The 21,694-nt window shown below is 50.7% G+C and overlaps 2 gene segments (V, D, J or C); both read right to left on the bottom strand.

Annotated features, from left to right (window-relative positions):
- The window catches only part of LOC310918618 (T cell receptor delta constant-like), a 36,493-nt gene that overhangs the window by 6,646 nt on the left and 8,153 nt on the right, over positions 1-21,694 (bottom strand).
- On the bottom strand, positions 14,749-15,987 carry LOC310918820 (immunoglobulin heavy variable 3-48-like). The segment is given in 3 exons: positions 15,930-15,987; positions 15,338-15,629; positions 14,749-14,815 (listed from the first exon to the last, which is right to left on the bottom strand).

Genomic DNA, 21,694 nt, shown 5'->3' with positions numbered 1-21,694 from the left:
AAACCCACAGGGCAGCCGGTCCCAAGGTGCCTCTCTGGATCATGAAATGGGCTCTAACAGGAACCTTGAAACAGCAGCCTGTAACAGCAGACATAAGCACACCCCGGGTGGTAAACAAAGTGTAGGAAAAACTCTGAAGGTGTGGTAGAAGGTGTGCAAGTCTGGGCAGACAAGGGCTATTGAGTTAAAGTGTTGTAAAAGTTCCTGAAGCAGCGGCAGACAGCAGTGGGTCTGGGCAGAGGATTGCTCCTTTGGGCAGCTCACCAGTGATGGCTGATCCCAGGGTCAGGCTGTCATGCAGAAGGAGTGGCCCAGTGTCCTCCAGGCTCCTGGCACAGCACAGAGTGGCTCTGGGCTCCCAAGTGACAAAGAGCAGAGAAACATGCTGGCAGGCCCAAGTCACCCTTCAGAAGGAAAGGAGAGGAAGAAAAACAGGCAAAACCCACAGGGCAACAGTAATTCTAGTCAGATGCCTTTGCTGTGTGGCTCCTGAGTTGAGGCTCCTGAGCCTCTGGCCCCCAACCCTTACAGGATCCCCACTGCCCCTCACCCATTATGATTCTCCCAGAGCCAGGGGACGCAGTGACCATTCTAGACACAAAAAGCCCCAAAACCATAAATAGATAGGGAATTTAAGCCATTTCCAAGACAGAAATATGGATGGATAACATGAGAGGAATGGGAAGAAAAAGTCAAGGCCTTCTTGGGACAAATGGGACATTCTTGGGCTCTGGTGCTCATGAGGTGCTTGAAGTGTCTCAAGTGTCTGGTGGCAGGACAGCACAGCCGACCACACACACTCAGGAGTTTTCTGCAGTGTGCTGATGCAAAGTTGCTGACACAGGTGGCTGGAGAGCTGGAGCTCCTACTTGCCAGTGAGGAAGAATTGGTGATGGATGTGAGTTGGTGGGGGCAGCCTTGGCTGCAGTGACCATGCACTGTTTGAGCTCAGGATCCAGGGAGAAGAGAACAATGCACAAACAGGACTGGAGCCCTTGGTGTGGGGGTGCTGAAATTGTTTCATAGGTTTTTTATTTGTAAGTTTGATGTGATTTGGACTTTAACCCTAGCCAGGTAAAGTTCTTGTCTTGGATTGTTCTTATCAGAAGTTGATAAGAGTTGCCAAGGCAACCTAATCCTCTGCCCAGAGTTTCGGTCATCCTATTGTATTTTCCCCCATCACAATGTATATTCTCCCCCACATGCCCATCATCCCCCAGGCCCCAAAACCTTCAGGAGAGGTGTCGGACAGTGATTGGTGGATCTCCCAGGACCCCATCCCAATTCACCTGATTTATTAATGTTGTATATTGCATTTGGCCTTACCCACCTGGCTTTGTTTCATTGGTCTTGTAACTTGTGTCCACCCCTGAGATTTCTGGTAAACAAAAACCCCCTGCAAACCAGGCCCGGGGTCACTCCCCAGAGGCACAGGCCTGGAACCAGGGACTGCCGCTGTGTTTCCCGAATAAAACCTTCTTCCTGAGCCTCGAGTGCCCCCTCTTTCGAACCATGGCCGTGACAGCCAAGGCGAAGGTACTGTAGAGCCAAAGACCCACGCAAAGGTACTGTTGGGCGTATCAGAGCTAGCAGGGTGGTCCAGCCAAACGCTGGACTGACCTGAGAGACAGATACGCGAAGCAACACCTTTGCTTCAGGAGAGCAGAACCTGGGCTCTTCAGGGATCTTCTGGGAGGAATCCCATGGGTTATGGTACTGGACAGAGGAGGGGTCTAGGAGAGCTGCTCATTGTCAGAGATTATTCTCTTGACCCTCAAGAATGGTTCCTCCTGACGAAGCAGTAAGTCAAGCATTGTGTCAGTTGTCCAAAATGATGAACAAAGGGCTCCTGCATAAACTCATAAAGGGAAAATACAAAGCAACCACAGATGAATCAGTCCCTATTCTGAGGTCTCTAATGGAGAGATTCTCAGTGAGAAATGCCATTTCTGGTGTTCAGGTCTTGTTCTTCATGCATTCGCTTCTGGGCATTGTTGGATCTGAAATTAAAAGGATATTTATTCTTACCAAAGTCCTCCTCTGTGCTCTGAGACAAAAAGAAAAACACAATGATGAACTTAAATGGAAGTATTGAAACATAGCAGATTCCTGCCCACTTGATCAACTGGAGCTGATGATCAAATGTCTAAAATAAGCTGCTTGCAATATTCAAGATCTCAGGTTGAATGGTGAAGAAATTGGTCTTTGAAAATAGGAGAGGTTTTTCTGGTATTTGAGTAATTCTAGGGATCAAATTGGTGGATGTGCACAGAGTTTTCTGAGGAAAAACAGACGAGGTAGGGCCACCACGTTCCCTCCCTTCAAGAGAAGGGAGGGAGACAGTTTGTGTGTGGTGAGTCAGTTGTTTTCAATCACTGTGGTACGTAGTTCACACTGTGCTAGAATGTTCTACAAAAACATATGTGGGTTTTTCAGTGTCAGGTGATGTCTCCTCTTTCATGTCTTTGTAATGCTGCCTTTTGTTTTCTTGTCCCTCTACACTGCTCTCCTTCTAAACATCTAATACTGTTCCAGAGGATTCTCTACACTAAAAATAACATTATCATCCTTGCTTTTTTTTGGCAGAGTGCACAGTCAGTGTTAATATTGCTCTGACACTTTGGAAAGAAATATTCCTGTTAGAAGTGTCACACAGAGAGGATCTGATTATTGGGGTTTCTTTTTAACACACAAAAAGAGAGTTAGAGTGAAATAGTTTAAGGTTTTCTGGGGAGCATCACTCAGGGTGATTAATTTTCAAATTATTTTCATTCTATATTTCCTAAGTCTTTCTATACCTTCAAGCATTTCTCTCCTCAAAGCCAATTTGCCTGCCAAAGAAAAAAACCTGTCCACATTTAAGAATTTTTCAGAAGTTCAGGAATTGGTGCTTTAATTGACTCAGTTTGCCTTTGTTATATTTGACTGAAGTTGGCTTTTCATTTCATTTTTATCATATCCTAATCATATTGATTAATGGTAGCCTGGAATTGTGGAGCATTTTCCTAATTCTCAGATGCACACAAAAAGCAAATAGCATGATTTCATCCTGTTTGCACAATTGTTGTTCCCAAAGATAACAGTGTGTTTCTCATTTTCAGCCACTGATTTCATAGCAGTGCTGCTGTTTCCCATTGATAACGCAGGCACGTCCATCTGCTGTTCCCTTGAGTGTGTCAAATTGGTTTTGTCTCCTTACTCCTTGAGTCCTGCGGGAAAGCTGTGGAATGTGCTGATGTGACACTTCAAGTCTGTTCCACCTTTGGCATTGTCATCAAAACTACAGGAAAAACAGAAACCCTCTGTCATGGTCGGTGTCCTGGGAGTATCCTCCCAACCTACCTCGGCTGGCCCTGGCACCGGTGACAAATAAGGTACGGCTCGGTATGCAGGCAAACCTTGCCAGTCCTGTGAGCTCTTGGTTAAGCGTCAGCAAAGCGTGATTATGGTGAAGAAGAAAGGAGGCCTCTGTTGAGGGGTCTGCCACAGAAGTTTATTGGTGCCCCAAAAGAAGCGATCTCAATCTCAGGGAGTCGCCTCAGCAGAGTGCACAGACTGCCCTGTGACAACAGCTTTTATGCAGGGGAGGAGAAAGGGGAAGGGTTAGGGAAGGAACCAGTCCTTGAGGGGAAGAAGGGAACCTCTTGGATCCTGGCTAATCACATGACAGTCTCCCTGGAACTTTCTAGGGAGAGGCCTTAATGAGATTGACAGGACCTGGGGGTTATGTAACAAAAAGATTGACAAATAACTGTAACTTGGAGTAAACCATATAGGGATGAACTTTGGGGGTACATAGAACAAACTATTAACAATATTCATTTAACAAATGAAACTTAAAAACACACCACTACATCTCTCGATTTACTTTTTATTGAAATGCAGAGAACTGGATCTGGGGAGCAAGATACTCTGAACTGGGGTACCAGTCCCCAAACCAGGGCTGATTAGTGGGCCAATTGTCAGGGAAAGAATATCCATCCTCCTGGAGTGAGATGGCTTCTTCCGAATCCTCTTCTTCCATAGTTGCACTGGGCACCATCACCTGGTTGATCTTGGGGAGGAGTAGTGGCATTTGAAATTAACTTAAAAATAAATGCTTAATTAAACCAAAACTAATTGAAATAATAACAACAATCAACAAAATTAAAAGTCTAGTCTTCAACAATGATCCTGCCCAACCAAAGAGTCTTCATTTTTGGAAAAGCCCACTCAGCCTGTCCTCAGTCTCTTTCTTTATTTTGCTGACCATGTTCTTCACTTTGTCGATGGTTTTTGTGGAAGTCCTCAGTCTTTGATGAAAGAATAAAACAACAAAGCCCCTCAAATTCTTCACAGCAATGTCCATCTAAGAAGGAGCAGCTAATCGATGGCTGCCCTGCTCTCTAAAGTCATCTGCCTTGTTATTTCCTCGTCTGACAGGAGGTCGGCCAATGCATTGGATGTCAAATTCACCTGCCTCACCACCCAGCATTCCAATTGCCCTGTTTTACCCATGCTTTTGGCCACTGAGACCAAGGGCAGAAATACCATGACAGCTGTTGCCTTGGCCCTGGACCCATGGATAATCTCCAAACTACAGTCTGGGTCAAGACATGCCAGATCTCTTTTGGACTGCCGAATTTTTGGTATAGTTTTTCTGCTGCCAATCTGTAATTTGGATCTTATTGGGTGTGAAGAGGCCCAATCGGCCTAGAGTACAAGGATCTCCAGTCAGGTGAGAGGGGATGCCTGGCCACGCCCGGTCACCACAAATCAAGAAAACACCTTTGGGGAGGGCAAGGTGTTTGTAACTGATAGTGAAGGCCATCTTTACATGGGCAATCCGATCGCACTACGCTCCGGCCATGTAAACGTCTTTAACCTGAAAGATGGAGGAAAACAACTTATCTTGCCCTTTGGGGGAAGTGAAAACAAACTGAACACAAAAGGATGCCTCAGAGGAGCCGAGGATTTCCAGCTCCTGCGGCTCTTCTGACAGCTGGGATAACTCAGAGGCCCAGTCCCTCCATAACACAAGTGGGTTTAAAACGGGGAGAGCCACTTTGCGTTCCACGCTGTGCTCTAGGAATGAACGAAAAACCTGACCGAGGGCCTTATTGTTGGCATCATCTTTCAGCCTAAGAAGGAGTGGTAGAAACTTCTCCATCTTTAACAAGATTCCCCACAAGAGAGGTAGACATCAGGTCGGTGGTGGTGAATGATGAGAGGCAAATGTGGTCTTGCCCCATGGACAACCCACACATTTGCCTTTGGCTGAGGCACGATCCATCTGTCGGTCGGTGTCAGGAGGCTGGCGAGCAGGAGCAGCTGCAGAAACTGAGCAGCAAGGGAACCTCCATCTGGGTCAGGATCATGCCTGGTACACCTATTAAGAACTTGAAATAATAACATAATTAGTTTGGAGCCAGATAGGTAGGGGTAGAGAGAATTCTTCCCAGGACTTTGTTTTCCATTTCCTTCTCTGGCAGGACACTACAGAGACTTGCGACACCTTTACTTCAGAGACCTTGGGGACATAGGGCCTCAACCACTTGGGCGGAATCCATCTCAAACCTGTGGGGATGGACATGCTGGCCTATCCACGTCCCCACGTTACCAAATCATGAGGTCCCTCTGTCCTTCCGGTCTCTGGGTCCTGGATCAGGACCGGCGGTTTAGCCTTCAGAGCCAGCTGGTAACTTCCCCCAAAGTGACGGATGATTGTCAGGTTCAAGGTCTCGTACGAGAAATTTAGGAAATTGATGGTGAACAATGTCTTGGCAAATGAGATTGAGGGTGACTCTACTTTCAAAACCTACTGTTGTTGGTCTAGGACCCTTTTCAGATCTCGGTGGGTCCTCTCCACCACGGCTTGACCTGTTGGTGATTGGGGATGCCCTTTTTGTGTTCCACTCCCTATTGCTGCAGGAAGTTGCAGAATTTCTTGGATTGATAAGTGGGCCCATTGTCAGGCCTTTGGGATACCCATTAAGGAGAAAGCATGGATTAGATGTTTTATTGCGTCCCAGGATCCTGGCTAATAACACGATGCTCTCCCTGGAATGTTGTAGATGCAGGGAGAGGCTCTGATGTGATTGACAGCACTGGGGGGTTATGAAACAAAAGATTCACAAGATGACAAAGAATAAAAGCTGTAAACACCTCATGATAAACAATTTCTTCCATGTAACTGTTGGGGGTTAGGTTTGCTCCTTTTTTACTTTAAAGAATTTTTTCCCCGTAAGTTACCAAGGAGACTAAGTGTTGGATTCTTAAAGAGTACTTGACCAAAACAAAGAGATGGCCAAAAAGCTCAGTTGAGGAGTTTTTTTCTTATCTGTTGTAACTCCAGAAGGGAGGAGGCAACTGCCTTCCCTGATAACAAGCCAGCTGTTAAAAACCGGGTGGGGTATTGTCTCTTATCGCTGCTCAGTCTTTCACTACCCCCATGGGAATATCTCCTGTTAACACACCATTAAAGCTCACCAATGGCATGACACATTTCATCATCCTATTGTGAGATGCTCTACCAGAGAGCAGAAGGCAAACCATTTCTACCGAGATAAAAAGGAGCCACAGGTGTCACCAGGCATTCCAGTGTTTCCCACGGGACTCCCAAAGGAAGGCTGGACCCACATCGGGACCCCTGGCTCCACAGGACCATCTATTTCAACAGAATCACATCTGTCACTCCAGGAGGGCTGACTTTGGAACTTTGGACATACAGTGCCCTGACTAACAAGGTGTCAGGTTGTATTTCTGACTCTGTCAGGGGGTTGTGGTGTTTTTTTTTTGTTTGTTTGTTTTTTTTTTGTTTTTTTTTTTTTGGTTTTGGTTTTGGTTTTGGTTTGGTTTTTTGGTTTTTTTTGGGTTTTTTTGTTTTTTTTTTTTTCTTCCCTGGGATTCCTTCCTTGTTTGTTTGCTTATTCGTTTGTACTAAAACATTTGTATTTTTTTTTTTTTAGCAAAGAACTGCTATACCTATTCCCAAAATCTTTGCCTGACAGCCTTTTAATTGCAAATTTATAATTTGAAAAGGGGGAGGGGGGGGCTTACATTCCAAGGGAGACTCCAATCTTCCTTGGTAGATACCTTTCTATTCAAACCAAGACAGTAACTTTTCTGCATGTTCTTTTTGTGTCAAACTGTTACCCTTTGGCCCCTTTGCTTCAGGCTCTGTTAAAAAGTCTGTCGCCATCTTTCTTTGAAGCCCTCTTTGTTTAAGTGAGTCATGTTCAATATTCACCCCTTCTGTGATCCTGTGAAAGATTCTCAAGCACATTCACATCTCTGCAGCTGATATGGGCATCATATGACTCATCAATGAAGAGAAATATAGAGAGGTTTAGAACCACAGAATAGTTTGAGTTGGAAGTGAAATTGAAAGGTCATTTAGTGTAACCCTCCTGCAACAATCAGGGATGGTTTCAACTTTAACAGGTGTTGGAGGTTAAGATGTTTTCTTTTCCTTTTCTTTCTCTCATGGATTTTTTCTCCATTTTGTTGCCTAAGAGATGATAACAACAATACTTTAAGAGATAAAAGATGTGACTGGGAAAGGGAGGACAGGGAAAGGTGCAGTTTGTTACCCTCTTAACTGGAGGGCTTTCTCTTGAGATGTGCAGAGCTGAGCTCAGCTCCTCCCTGGCACTGGCTCGGGGGATTGGAGAAGAGAGTCATAGTCTTGGTGTCAGGCTGCTGCTCTGGGGAAGATTCACAACCACCACAGAGTTCTGTCCTCTACTGCTCCTCCTACCATGACTGAGCCTTTGCTCATTAGAGTGACTGGAACTGCACCAAAGGGGAAAGTGCCCACAGCCAGGAGAAGGCTGTGACTGCGGGTCTGGGGCTGTGTGTTGTTGTGGCTGCTGTTGTTGCTGTTTCTTTAAGGTCTTATATACACTAGTAAAGAACTGTTATTCTTTGACAGAAAGCCCCATCATTTCAAAGTTAGAATGATTTGGAGGGAAGAGTGTCATATTCCCCATTCCAAGGGAAATTTCCACCTTCCTTGGCAGCAGAAGTCTTTCAAAACAAGACAAATAGGTTGCTCAAGCCACACTAAAACTGATATTAAATGCTTTCAGGTTTGGAGCAGGTACAATTTCTTGGGGCAATCTGTTTCATCACAGTAATTAAAAAATATTCTTCTATCTATTTTGCCTGAATCTGTCATCTTTTTATGTAAAGCTGTTACCCCTCATCCCATCAGAGCAGCATATATTAGAAAGTCTTTCCCCATCAATTTTTAAGCCTTCTTTGTTTAAAAGAAGCATTTTTCGATTTCACCCTTCTGTGATCCTGTGAAAGACTCAGTCACAGGTGCAATCACATCCCTGCAGGAGATATTTGCCTCAGGCAGAGGAGAAAACTTCCTTTGAAATGTCTGTAAGTTCCTTGCCACAGGACCCTGTTTAGTTGCATTCCAAATTCCTGTGCAATGATTGGGTAGATGAGAGGTTTTTCAATGTGTTTTTTTGTCATTATTCTACTGTCATTTGATTAACAAAAAATCTCTCCAATCCATGTATTTGCCCATGGTGGCTGTCCTGAAATATGTCCCTGCCCTTACCTCAACACACAAGCCCAAACTGCGTGATTTTCCCCATCTAATTGAAGAGCAGGAGCACTAAGAGAGAAGCTTACAGAGTACCAGGAGAACAACCAATGTCAACTCAAAACACCCTTCTCAACACTTTCTTCCTGATCAAGTGCTCTGTAGCAGCCCCTCAGAGCAGTCATCTCTGCTGATCTGGCTTTCCTAAACAGCCTGTGTGGCTCCATCCACCACAGCACTCTGGAAGATACAGCAACACATCTCCATCATCCCATGGCTCTACAGCAAAGGCACAGAGGAGAAATGAGGCTGTGCTGGACAGGAGGCCAGGCAATGTACACTAGAGCGGCACTTCCCGAAACAGCCTCTGCAGTTCCCAGAACAGATCCTCCTGCACCATCAATGGGACCAGCCCTTTCTACCACCCCTCCCTTTACTGTCTTTTAGTGCCACCAAACCAGAGGGATGTTTCCTGCACCTGCCATTGCCTGAGAAGTGCCCCAGGGAGCAGCTGCTAGAAAGAAGTGCTGAGAGATCCGCCTTCCTCATCTGTTGGTATTTGGTTCACTCTGCTGCAGAGCTGCTCCAGGGTGATTCTTGCTCCACAGTAATACATTGCTGCATCCCCTTGCTTTGCTGCCAGGATCTGCAGTGTGAATCTGTTCTTGGATTCATCAAGTGATCCCTTAAAGCGATCTTCAAAACCTTCTCCATAGGCATAACTGCCCCAGCAAATCCATTCCAGAGTGCCCTGTGGGCCCTGACGGTACCACAACATTAAGTGGTTGGTCATATCACCTTCCCTCATGGTGCACTCAAATGTGATTTCATTTCCCTCTTGCACAGTCACTTCTCTGGGGTGCTGCTCCAAGGTCACCTGCCCAGTGACTGCTGCAGGGAGCAAGAACAAGCCATGATCACTCCAAGATTCAGCAAAAGTCAGGGCAATGCTGGTGGGGCTTTGGAATGGCACTGGACAAGTGGGAGGACAAAATCCTCCTCTCTGAAGCCAGCTGACACAGATGGGCACAGCTGGTAGCAGCTATCAAGGCTCACAAGGAAGGAGACTCCACATTTCCCTCCCTCCTTTTCCCTCTCAGACCAGAACCTTTGTGTGATTTTCCCCAAAGAAGCAGGGAGGATTTGCACAATGGAGAGACAAATCCCTTTGTCCTTGCCAAGACAGGATGGTGAGGAAGCCACTCTCCTGTCCCTGGAACTGCACTAGATTAGGCCAGCAAAGACAAAGGCTGTCGCGGGCAATGGGGCTTGGTGCCTGTGCTGCCATCCTCCAGCTGGTGTGTGCCACAGGGGCCGCATTGGCCCAGGAGCAGAGTGTCCGGTGGCAGGGCAAAGCGCTGGGCCCCAAGATGGGAGTGCAGCAGGGAGGTGGGCTGCGTGTGCCCAGGCTGCAGAGGAGGCAGCTTGGATGGAGGTGCCGAGCTCAGAGGCAGGAGAGGAGCAGGGCTGCTCTCCCCGTGCTCCACAGGCATGGCTGGGCAGCTGGAGGCGAGGAACAGGAGCGGCTGCAAGCGCTCAGCACAGCTGCCCAGAGCCCTGCAGAGCACAGCACCACGCTCAGCTCCTGGGGCCAGCAGCCCTTGCCTTCACTTACCTACAATGGGCAAGAAGCCCACGCACAGGGCACTCCACATGGCCAGGCCCGCTCTCTCTGGCCTCTCTCCACCTTCTCTCTGCCTGCACAACAGCTCTGCCCACACCTGCCCTGCCTGTGCCTCTGGCACTGCACTCAGGCCCAGTCCCTCCTGGTCCCTCCCTCTGTCTGTGACAGCACTGAGGGGGAGAGGTGGGGCAGGAGGAGCACAACTTGAAGCTCTCAATGCTCTCCTGGCTGTCTCTCACTCTTTGTGAGCAAGAACAGACTGTTTGTTTGGCAGGAAATGCAGTGGTGGCCAAAAGGTGATGTGTCCCTGAGGTGCCAGCCCTGGCTTTCTCTCAGGAAATCTCACAGGCTGCCACTGGGACTTTGGAGCAGACTGGGGAGGCTGTCATCTGGTTCTTCCCCTGGCCCCAGCTCTGCTGAGCTGCTGCTCCCACATGGGACACCCCAGGATCTCAATATGGCTTGGACAGGGCACCCTTAAGCCAAAGTGCTCCTCGCCCTGCTCCCTGCACTCTGGCCCAGCACCCTACTCGCTCCCAATGATGACACGTCTCCAGCTGCCTCTTCCTGTCACAGCCCTCCCACAGCCCTGCCCATCAGCAAAGGCAACCCAGGAGTCTGCAGGGACCAGGCTGCTCAGCAGAGCCAGGACACTCCCTGCCCTGTGTCCTTCTCCCCAGCAGGAACCCAGGGCTCTCCCTGTGACCACAGGAGGGGACAGCTCTGAGTCCTGACAGTGTCATTGTCCTGACTGCCACCCTTCTGGGGAGCACTGCCCGACTCCACACAGTCCACCACCACAGACTGAATTCATTCCCTCCTCTCTCTTTTTCTGGGTATTTGGATACAGTCCTCTGTGGAAGAGATCTCCAGGACAGGGGTGGAAAAGAGGACTTGGAGAGGGTAGAGGAGCCCTCCTAGACTGGAGGTTTGAGGCTGGGGAAAGAGGCAGTGGGATGCAGGCCCAGGGGGAAGCAGGTTGTCCTGGACACATGGGGCTGCTCCAGCATGTCAGTGGTTACCCTGAGATTAGCTCAGTTGTTTAGAGCAAGGCCTTAATAGTCCCTAGGTCAGTGTTTTGGTCCCTGTACATGGGTCATGCACTTAAGAGTTGGACTCGCTGATCCTTGTGGGTCCCTTCCAACTCACAATATTCTCTGGTTCTGTGATATGCCAAGTTCCCTAGGGACCAAAGCCCATGGAATACTGGCCTGGTTTGGAGGAAAACAGACTGAGGGGCTGCTTCATCCTCCTCTCAGCTCAGTAAAGAGGATCCTCCTCAAATGGTGTAGGATGTTCTCCCTGGTACACAGTGAAGGGACGTGGGAATGGTTCAGAGCTGCATGAGAGGAGCAGGTGAAGAGTGGTGAGGGAGGTGAAGGGTGGATTTCAGGAAGTGTTCCTTTACTGAGAGTGGTCCAGCTTTGGAACAGGAATCCTGGAGAGCTGGTCAATGCCCCCATCCTGACAGTATGTAAAAGGAATTTCAAGAACACCTATGCTTTACAACAACAGGCTTTATATTTGCTTGAGGCCTGGAATGGTCAGGCAATTGGACTAGGTGGTTGAAATAGTCTTTTTTCTCCCTTCTCCCTACTTTTCTCCTCTCCTCTGCAAGCCCCCAGGACCAATGGGACCCTAATTCTCTGACCCCAGGCACAGCCCACTCACTGACTCTCACCTTGCATGGCCTGGAGCCCACGTGAACATGCAGGAGGGGAGGAAGCTGATGTACTTCAGGCACAGCCCAAGTGTTTCTCGCTTTCATCCCTCCAGGTGCAGTTACAGAGTGCACTGTCCCCCAGCTCCCGCCCACTGATGGTCAGTGTCCCAGAGCTCTCGTCAGCCTGGCAGGAAAACCTCCTGTGGGCAAAAGGGGCTGTGTGGCTGTAGGAGCCTCCACAGGCCTGGCACTGCAGCAGGTACTGCAGAGGTTCACCAGGATGCTGCTGATACCAGACCACATAAATATAGCAGGCTTTGGAGCTGTAAGTGCAACAGAGGGTGCCAGTGTTCCCTGCTGGCCACCACACTGCAGAGCTTGTTGCCTGGATCTCATCACCTCCAAATGCACCTGAAAGAAAATCAGGCCCAGTGCTTTGCTCTCAGTGGTGCAAGGAGATGGCCTCCAAAAGGGTCAAAGGAAGCTGGCAAAGGTATTTCCAAATCCGAGATGATTTGCGTGTTCCACTTAAGAAGGGGACCAAGGAAGGCAGAGATGGACTGGAGCCAGACCAGGCTGACTGCATGACAGAAAAACCTTGAACCTCCTCAACAGAACAGAACATTGCAATTGGGACTCAGGTGAAGGAAAGCCTCAGTGTTGGGAAAGGAGCTCTTTATAAAGAGCAGGATCACTTATGGTACACAGGGAAGGGCCCATGATTTCTTAGGAACAGCCCTGAACCACTTTGGAATTCTCCATCTCCATATTTCGTGGGTGCTGAGCCAGACCCGAGCTGGTTTGTGCTAAAGCTCAGCTGGGTTTCCTGTCCCCGTGTGAACAGCACAGAAGTACCGGGCAGAGTCCCGGGGGTGCAGGGTCAGCAGGGAGAGATAAGCCTTGAACTGGGAATTGTCCCGGGAAATCCTGGCCCTCCCCTGCACTGACTGGTCAAAATAAAAAACTGTTGGATCAGAACCAATAATGGACACCCACTCCAGGCTGTCTCCAGGAGCCTGACGGTACCACCAAATTCCTCCACTGCTAAAGATGAATCCGGATCCATGGCAGGAGAGGGTGACGGAGTCCCCGGGCACTCGCAGCCCTCCGCCGGCCTCCTGCAGCCTCAGCTGTGCCCAGAGCCCTGCGCAGGGAGAGCGCAGCCATCGGGCACGGAACGAGCACGGACCGAGGCCTTGTCCCGGTGTCCCGGTGTCCCCGGCCCGGCACAGCCACAGCCGCCAGCCCCGGCCCGCAGCCCCTGGCCCTGTGTCTGCCCCGGCCCGCAGCCCCTTTGTGTTCCCGACCTCGCCTCTGCTCCTGTCCTCTCCCCGTCTCTGTTCCCTTGTCCCGCTCCCTGTTCGTGCTCCTGCTCCTGCCTGTCCCTCTCGCTGTGGCTCCTTCCCCCGGGCCGGGCTCGCTGCCCTCCCCGCCCGGCTCTCACCTGCGGGCCACAAGGCCAAGGCCAAGGCCAGCAGCCCCGGCCACAGCCCGGCCGCCATCGTGCCCGGCCCCGGCTCCGCGGCAGCCGCACAGGAGCCGAGCGGAGCCGCGCTCGGGCCGCTCCCGCCCGGCCCCGCCTCGCCGGGGCAGCGCCGGCGCCTCTGCCCGCCCCGACACACCCGCCCCGGGCCCCGGCGCCGCCGCCCCGCCGGGCGGGACAAGGGACCCCGCAGGAAGGGACGAGACACAGCGGCGTGTGAGGCTTTATTTTCTCTTTGTCAGCAAAGAGCGTTATAGACACAAGGCTCTTTAACCTCTTGCCCATCAGTGCTTAGGGGCATTTTTTGTTTCTCCCACTGACTCCCCGGAGAGTGGCTGGGCTTGGGCGATAAGCTGGGATGGGACACAGGAGCACCACTAATGACAACTGAGCAAGGGCGTATTCCACATAATAATACGTGGATCTCTGAAATAAAGCTCAAGGAATGGAGGAAAGGGTACATTTGGAGTGACAGCTTTTGTCTACCCAAGGAATCATTGTCTGAGAGAAAGACAATGTTTCCTTACAGTTCCTCAAAAAATCTGCCTGTTGATGGAGAACTAGGACATAAAATCTTTATTTCTCTTGTCTCGCAGACTCAGCTTTCTTTGCTTTTCATCTGATGAAGTGGAACTTCTCTCCCAGTTAAAAAGGCTCTCAGAGCAGACCATGTTTATTGTGGAGAAGCAGAAGCTGGTCGGGGTTGTCATTAGTGTACAGAAACACGAGGACATGGCCAGGCTCTTCTCAGTGATGCCCACTGAGAGGACAATGCTCAATGAGCACAAACGAAAAATCACAAGTGGTTCTCACGGAACATCAGAGAGAAACACTGTTTCACAATGTGAGGCTGCCCAGCCACTGGTGCAGGCTGCTCAGGCACCTTCTGGATGTTATATGTGTGTATTATAAAATTGGCTTTTCGCAAGATGTGTGCTATATGATTAATAACATAGTAAGGATATAAAGGTATAAGTTTATTTCTGCTATTGGTAAGACTAGATATAAAGGGAGTAGTTGGTGTAAGTTTGCTTAAACTGTCTGTTTGGTTGGGATAACATCCAGTGAACATGTAAAGAAGACTCTGCTACTGATAACACCAACTATCAGCATCTACCACCCGCAGAAGGCACAGACCAAGGCCCAAGCTGGACGTGATAAGAAGGACACAGCCACGAAACACGCATGCTCTAAAAAGGCGGACCCAAGGAGGGACCGTGCAGAGCAGTTCCTGGAATATGGAAACTAGTTTATGGAATTTCATATATCAATATAACGGGAAGGGTATTTAACGAGTGTCTCTGAGAAAGCAAGCTGTGGACTTGGCTGAATGCCAAGTCACCCGGCCGGCCGTTCTTGGTTTTTTCTTATCTCCTAATTGTCTTAATTATTTTATTAAACATATTCCTTAAAATTTACTAAAAAGTGAACCTCGTTTTTCACATGGAGTCTCCACGCTTGGAGATATTCACACACTGTTTGGTCACGACACGGGGGAAGTGGAGCCTGTGGAGAACCGAGGCTGGAGGGGGCTGAGTCTGAAGCACAGCAGCTCTTCTTGTGAAGGAACCGTGGCAGAGCCATTTGACTGAGAGTGAGGGAGAAAGGGAACAAGAGGCAGTACAGATGGAGAGCAGTGATTCATGGTTAAGAAATGATCCCACACCTGATTTCCTGTTGCCCTTTGCTCTCTGGAGAGAAGAGGCAGAGAATTCAGGAATTCTGCAGCTTTGAGGATGAGCCTGGGAGCAAACAGGGATAAAGTGGGCATTTTGTACTTGGTCACAGTTCTACTCTTGATCAAATTGGCAATCAATCAGAATCCCTGCAGTGTGCAGTAAAGGCCAGGAATACCTGTGGTGCACAGTGATGGCCCCTGACTTCTTGGAAACAGCCTTGAGAGCCATTGGCTGCCGGGCCCTGCAACTCTCCCCTTCCCGACATCTAACTCAACCTCTGCCAGACCCAGGAAGGTTTGTGTTAAAGCTCGTCTGCATTTCCTGTCTCCGTGTCACGGCACAGAAATACCGGGCAGAGTCCTGAGCTCGCAGGGGCTGCAGTGAGAGAGAAGCCTCGGACCGGGAATTGTCCCGGGAAATCTTGGCCCGACCATCCACTGCTGCTCCGTACTTCATTGTGGTGCCCGAGGGCATGCTGATATAGGATATCCACTCCAGGCTGCCTCCAGGTGCCTGACGGTACCAGACAATACCGTAATTGCTAAAGGTGAATCCGGAGCCGCGGCAGGAGAGGGTGACGGAGTCCCCGGGCGCTCGCAGCCCTCCGCCGGCCTCCTGCAGCCTCAGCTGTGCCCAGAGCCCTGCGCAGGGAGAGCGCAGCCATCGGGCACGGAACGAGCACGGACCGAGGCCTTGTCCCGGTGTCCCGGTGTCCCCGGCCCGGCACAGCCACAGCCGCCAGCCCCGGCCCGCAGCCCCTGGCCCTGTGTCTGCCCCGGCCCGCAGCCCCTTTGTGTTCCCGACCTCGCCTCTGCTCCCGTCCTTTCCCCGTCTCTGTTCCCTTGTCCCGCTCCCTGTTCGTGCTCCTGCTCCTGCCTATCCCTCTCGCTGTGGCTCCTTCCCCCGGGCCGGGCTCGCTGCCCTCCCCGCCCGGCTCTCACCTGCGGGCCACAAGGCCAAGGCCAAGGCCAGCAGCCCCGGCCGCAGCCCGGCCGCCATCGTGCCCGGCCCCGGCTCCGCGGCAGCCGCACAGGAGCCGAGCGGAGCCGCGCTCGGGCCGCTCCCGCCCGGCCCCGCCTCGCCGGGGCAGCGCCGGCGCCTCTGCCCGCCCCGACACACCCGCCCCGGGCCCCGGCGCCGCCGCCCCGCCGGGCAGGAGCAGCGCCGGCCACGCCCGGGCCGCGCACACGGAGCAGCGCCGCTCGCTCGGACAGCGCCTTCGGCCACCGGCACCCGAGGGCTTCGTGCCCGACGCGCCCAGAAATTCGCCCTCGTGGCTCAGAAGGTCCCTGCCATCCGCAGCTGCCTCGGGCCAAAGGCTGCCAGCAGCCCAGGGAGGTGATGGCCCCTCTCTCCTCGGCACTGCTGAGGCCTCACTTCAGTACTGGTGGCACGTCTGGACTGCCCCAGGAGAGGGAGTTGGATCTGCTGGAGAGAGGCCCCTGAAGGGCCGGGAAGGTGATAATGGCACTGGAGGAGCTCGTGCGTGAGGAAAGGCTCAGAGGGCTGGGACTGTTTTCCGTGGAGAAGAGGAAACCTGAGGTTGGGGCGGGGGAGATGTTCCCTCATCAAGGGATAGAAATACAGAGAGGTTTAAACCACAGAATAGTTAGGGCTGGAAGTGAAATTTAAAGGCCATCTAGTCCAGCCCTCCTGCTATGATCACAGATGTCTGCAAGTTGATCAGGCTGCTCAAGCCCTGCCCAGTCTCTTTTCAGGTTTGGAGCAGATACAATTTCTCAGCACCATCTTTGTCATCACCCGAAATTTAAACAATTTCTTTTTTGCATCTACCTTTTTGTTTCAACCTCTTACCCTTTGTCCAGTCACTGCAGGCTGTGTAAAATAGTCTTTCCCCATGTTGCTCTGAAGTCCTCTTTGTAGAAGTGAGGCACCTTCAAAAGTCACTCCTGTGACCCTGTGAAAGGCTCTCAGGCACACTCATGTCTGTGCAGCTGATGTGGCCCAGGGAGAAAACTGACTTTGCCACCTCAGTCAGTTGTTTGTCACCTGAGCAGGGACACAAGGAGGCTGAGAAGGGAATCACAAAGGGAATTTATTGTTTATACTTTGCCTACGGTGTGCTCTCACCTAGTCCATGGCAGATCCTGGTACAGAGAAAAGCAGCTCAGATCTGTGCCTGATCAGCACCTCTGGCTCACATAATCCCTGAATACTTGTCCTGTACTGGATCCCTACACCCTGGTCCTGTGCTGGTGGTGCAAACAAGTGGACAGTGGTGCAGGAAAGTTCATTCTTTGGAACTCAGGCCCCATGCAGACACTGGAATTAGTCTTGGATTCTGGCTGATTCTACTTCTGGACTTCGTTCAGTGTCTGGTTTTATTGAAGGAGAAATCATCTACTGATTTTCTCTTGTCATGGGGCACTCTGAGCTGGGAAGAGCTGTCTAGAGGTGGGTGATCAGGACCAAGCAGCCCTGAGGAAAGAGCACAATATCTCAGGCACTGCTTCTTCTTGTAAGCAGGAGAATATTGCATTAGCTCTTACCTTTTTCAGCTTTTTTCACTGAGGACTTCCAGAAATAAGTTGTGCTATATGGGTTTTGAGGACAACCCTGTGTCCTGCTCAGGCTGCAAATTTCAAAGCTGGAAAGGCACAGGGAAAACTGCAAATGACAGAAAAGAGATTTGGAGTGGGTAAATGAGATATACAGAGAGGAGTGAGGAGAGCTATTCAGCATGGGTTTGTTTTCTGTATTTCTGTTGTTTGCTGTCTTGGTGGTGTGTGTTCTCGTGTCACAACTTAGGGTGTGTTGTTGTTCTGTGAGGCTGCAGACACAGGTCCCGGTCCCCAAACTCCCTCATAAAGGCTCTGTCTGGCCATCAGACCTGATGCTGTTCTTTCTGGAGAGCCAGAAGGGGCATAAGGAAAGTGAAGCGGAGGAGGAGCCAGATTTGCTGCTCCTCTGTGCCAGTGGAAAGTCAGGATTTCAGTCTTGATGTTCTTTGGTTTCTTAATTTTACTTTAATTATTCAACTCTCTTTATCACAACACACATTTCCCCAGTCCACCGTTTTGTTTCTCTCTCCATGTCAGTGAGGGTGACTGGGTGAGCAGCTGTGTGGGGCTGAGCTGCCTGATGGGGCCACGGGCAGTAGGTGCCCAGAACCTTGTCCTGTTCAGTTCTGAATGTCCTCAAGAATGGAACTTTCAGTGTCTCAGGTATTTCAACACAGTGTCAGATCCCCCTCAACATTTTCTTCTCCATGATAAATGGAGAACCCAGATCTCCCAGGCTCTCCTTATATGTCAGCTGTTCTCTTCCTTGTCTTCATCGCCCTTCACTGCATTTGTTTCCCTCTGTCCAGGTCCTTCCCACGCCTGGGAGCCCAGCAGGGGACACAGCAGTCCCCAGTGTCAGCAGTGCTGAGCTGAAGACGATTCCTCCCCAGTGAGCAAGGAGTCAGGTCAACATGCCAGGAGGCTGCATGGACAAAGGAGGCTGGGGAAAGGTGGTCCCACTGCTGAATGGGATGGGGACCAGGTGACACAGGACATGGGACAGGGCTGATGTTCCTGAATGCTTTATTCACCTCAGGCTTCAGTAGCCAGATCAGCCTTCAAGAATTCTGTATCCCAGATCCCAGGGGGAGAGGCTGCAACAAGGAAAATGTTCCCTTGCACAATCCATGTCAGGGAGCCCTTCTGTAGTCCACAATAAAAGACTTTGTCAAGAAGGTTCACAGGGAAATCATTGCTGAAAGCACAAATGGATGAAGAATGCAGAACATCCACTCTCTCCTCACTCAGCGAGAAAATTTGTCTCCTTGTTGGAGGTTGTAAATGTGTCTAAGTACAATTCCCACTTCCCAAGTCAAGGCTGAGAGTCCCTGAGGAAAGAGGGCTGGAAGGAAAGGCAAGGCACAGAGGCAAAATGAGGCTGTGCTGGACAGAATCCCAGGACATGTGCACTAAACCTGCACTTCCCGAAACAGCCTCTGCAGTTCGAGAACAGATCCTCCTGCACCATCAATGGGACCAGCCCTTCTACGACACCTTCCTGCCACTGCCTTTTATTGCCACCAAGCCAGAGGGATGTTTCCTGCACCTGCCATTGCCTGAGAAGTGCCCCTGGGTGCAGCTGCTAGAAATAAATGCTGAGAGATCTGTCTTCCCCATCTGTTGGTTTTTGGTTCACTCTGTTGCAGAGCTGCTCCAGGGTGATTCTTGCTCCACAGTAATAAGTTGCTGCATCCCCTTGCTTTGCTGCAAGGATCTGCAGTGTGAATCTGTTCTCGGATTCATCAAGTGATCCTTTAAAGCGATCTTGGAAACCTTCTCTGTAGTTGTAACGGCCACTCCAAATCCATTCTGGAGCACCCTGTGAGACCTGACGGTACCACAACATTAAGTAGTTCCTCATATAACCTTCCCTCATGGTGCATTCAAATGTGATTTCATTTCCCTCTCGCACAGTCACTTCCCTGGGGTGCTGCTCCAAGGACACCTGCCCAGTGACTGCTGCAGAGAGCAAGAACAAGCCATGATCACTCCAAGATTAACCAAAGGTCATAGCAATGCTGGTGGGGCTTTGGAATGGCACTGGACCAGTGGGAAGACAAAATCCTCCTCTTTGAAGCCAGCTGACACAGATGGGCACAGCTGGTAGCAGCTCTCAAGGCTCACAAGGAAGGAGACTACACATTTCCCTCCCTCCTTTTTTCCTGTCAGACCAGAACCTTTGTCTGATTTTCCCCAAAGAACCATGCGGGATTGCACCATGGGGGAACATATCCCTTTGTCCTTGTCAAGACACAATGGTGAGGAAGCCACTCTCCTGTCCCTGAAACGGCTCTAGATGAGGCCAGCAAAGACAAAGCCTGTCCCACGCAATGGGGCTTGGTCCCTGTGCTGCCATCCTCCAGCTGGTGTGTGCCACAGGGGCCGCAGTGGCCCAGGAGCAGAGTGTCCAGTGGCAGGGCAAAGCGCTGGGCCCCAAGATGGGAGTGCAGCAGGGAGGTGGGCTGCGTGTGCCCAGGCTGCAGAGGAGGCAGCTTGGATGGAGGTGCCGAGCTCAGAGGCAGGAGAGGAGCAGGGCTGCTCTCCCCGTGCTCCACAGGCATGGCTGGGCAGCTGGAGGCGGGGAACAGGAGCGGCTGCAAGCGCTCAGCACAGCTGCCCAGAGCCCTGCAGAGCACAGGGCCACAAGGCTCAGCTCCTGGGGCCAGCAGCCCTTGCCTTCACTTACCTACAATGGGCAAGAAGCCCACGCACAGGGCACTCCACATGGCCAGGCCCGCTCTCTCTGGCCTCTCTCCACCTTCTCTCTGCCTGCACAACAGCTCTGCCCACACCTGCCCTGCCTGTGCCTCTGGCACTGCACTCAGGCCCAGTCCCTCCTGGTCCCTCCCTCTGTCTGTGACAGCACTGAGGGGGAGGGGTGGGGCAAGAGGAGCACAATTTGAAGCTCTTGGGGCTCTCCTCGGGATGTCTGTCACCCGGTGAGGTTCCCATCTTTCGTTTAAGCCCTGTCCATATTAACACTTTTTGTGACCCTCTGCAAGATCCTCAGACTTTGTTTGGAGTGGGTCAGTGGCAACACTTAATTGGGAAATACCATTCTCAAACCACAACAGCCTTATTTGGCATCCAGTGTGGGGCATGAAGGGTTGAGATAAGAACAGATCTGCCCAGAGTGGGTGGGACACAAATCTGATCTAAGCATGAGTTGTATCAGGTGTGGGGCCACAGGTGACAATGCTGCTTGGGCTGTTCCTGTGGCTGTGGTACTTCACCCTGTGTCTGTTCCTGTAGGTGCTCCTCATGATGATATTGTGCAGGGCTGGGGGCATTGACAAGGGGATTGGGAAGAGGACAGAAACTCTCAGCCTCTGGAGGTGACTCCTGTCAAGTGTGAACAGAAGGGATTCTCTCAAGGATGATCTAGCAGTGCTCCCAAGCAGGTGGAACACCATGGCCAGAGACTGTAAAACTGTATGTGAAAAATGCCTGTTGGAGATGGCCACTTAATGAGGGCTGGGTTGTCTCTACTCTGTCTCCTTGCTGGTTATGTTTCAATACAGGTCACAAAAGAGGAAGTGCCCTGATTGTGGGAAGATTTGGCATAGCCAGGAATCATCTAAGGCTCTCCCTAGAGAAATCCCAGATTTGATATCGATTTTCAAAGCTGTGCTTTGGAAAGACAGACATTCCCAGGAGCACTGCACTCCCCTGTCCTGAGCAGTTTTGCAGGGGAAGATCAGGTTCCCAATATTCAGTTCAGACCATATCTGCTGACTGATACATGAGGGAGAGAAAGAAAGAGACATTGCCCTTGCAGTCACATAATTAGCCATCCTCCTAATGAGTTTCTGTGATGGACATGCCCATTTCAGCTCTCTGTTGCATCTCCTGAGTTCTTCTGCTCAGATTTAAGTGGATGACTTGCTTATGGGAGGTTTTCCGAAATGCAGTAATGAAGATGTCATGAATGCAACCCCACAGAGTTCTCCTTCCTACACCCAGTCAGGGCAAACATCACTCACTGCATCCTGAATCAGATCCTGATCAAACCAACTCTCTAGCTGAATTACCACCACATTGTGGTGCTCACTTGGCTGTGCCTTGGGTTTTCTCCTGTCATTTTCAACCAACAACTTTTCATTACCAGCATTCTCCTTCCCTCCAGTATTTCCTGACATTTGGCAAGGAGAAAGGCTTGTCCCAGAATTCAGCAAAACCAC

Source organism: Zosterops lateralis (assembly GCF_965231275.1).
Source record: "Zosterops lateralis genome assembly, chromosome: 24".
Taxonomy (NCBI): Eukaryota; Metazoa; Chordata; class Aves; order Passeriformes; family Zosteropidae; genus Zosterops; species Zosterops lateralis.
Note: the sequence above shows the minus strand (reverse complement) of the source record. Positions and strands in the feature narration are given on the sequence as shown.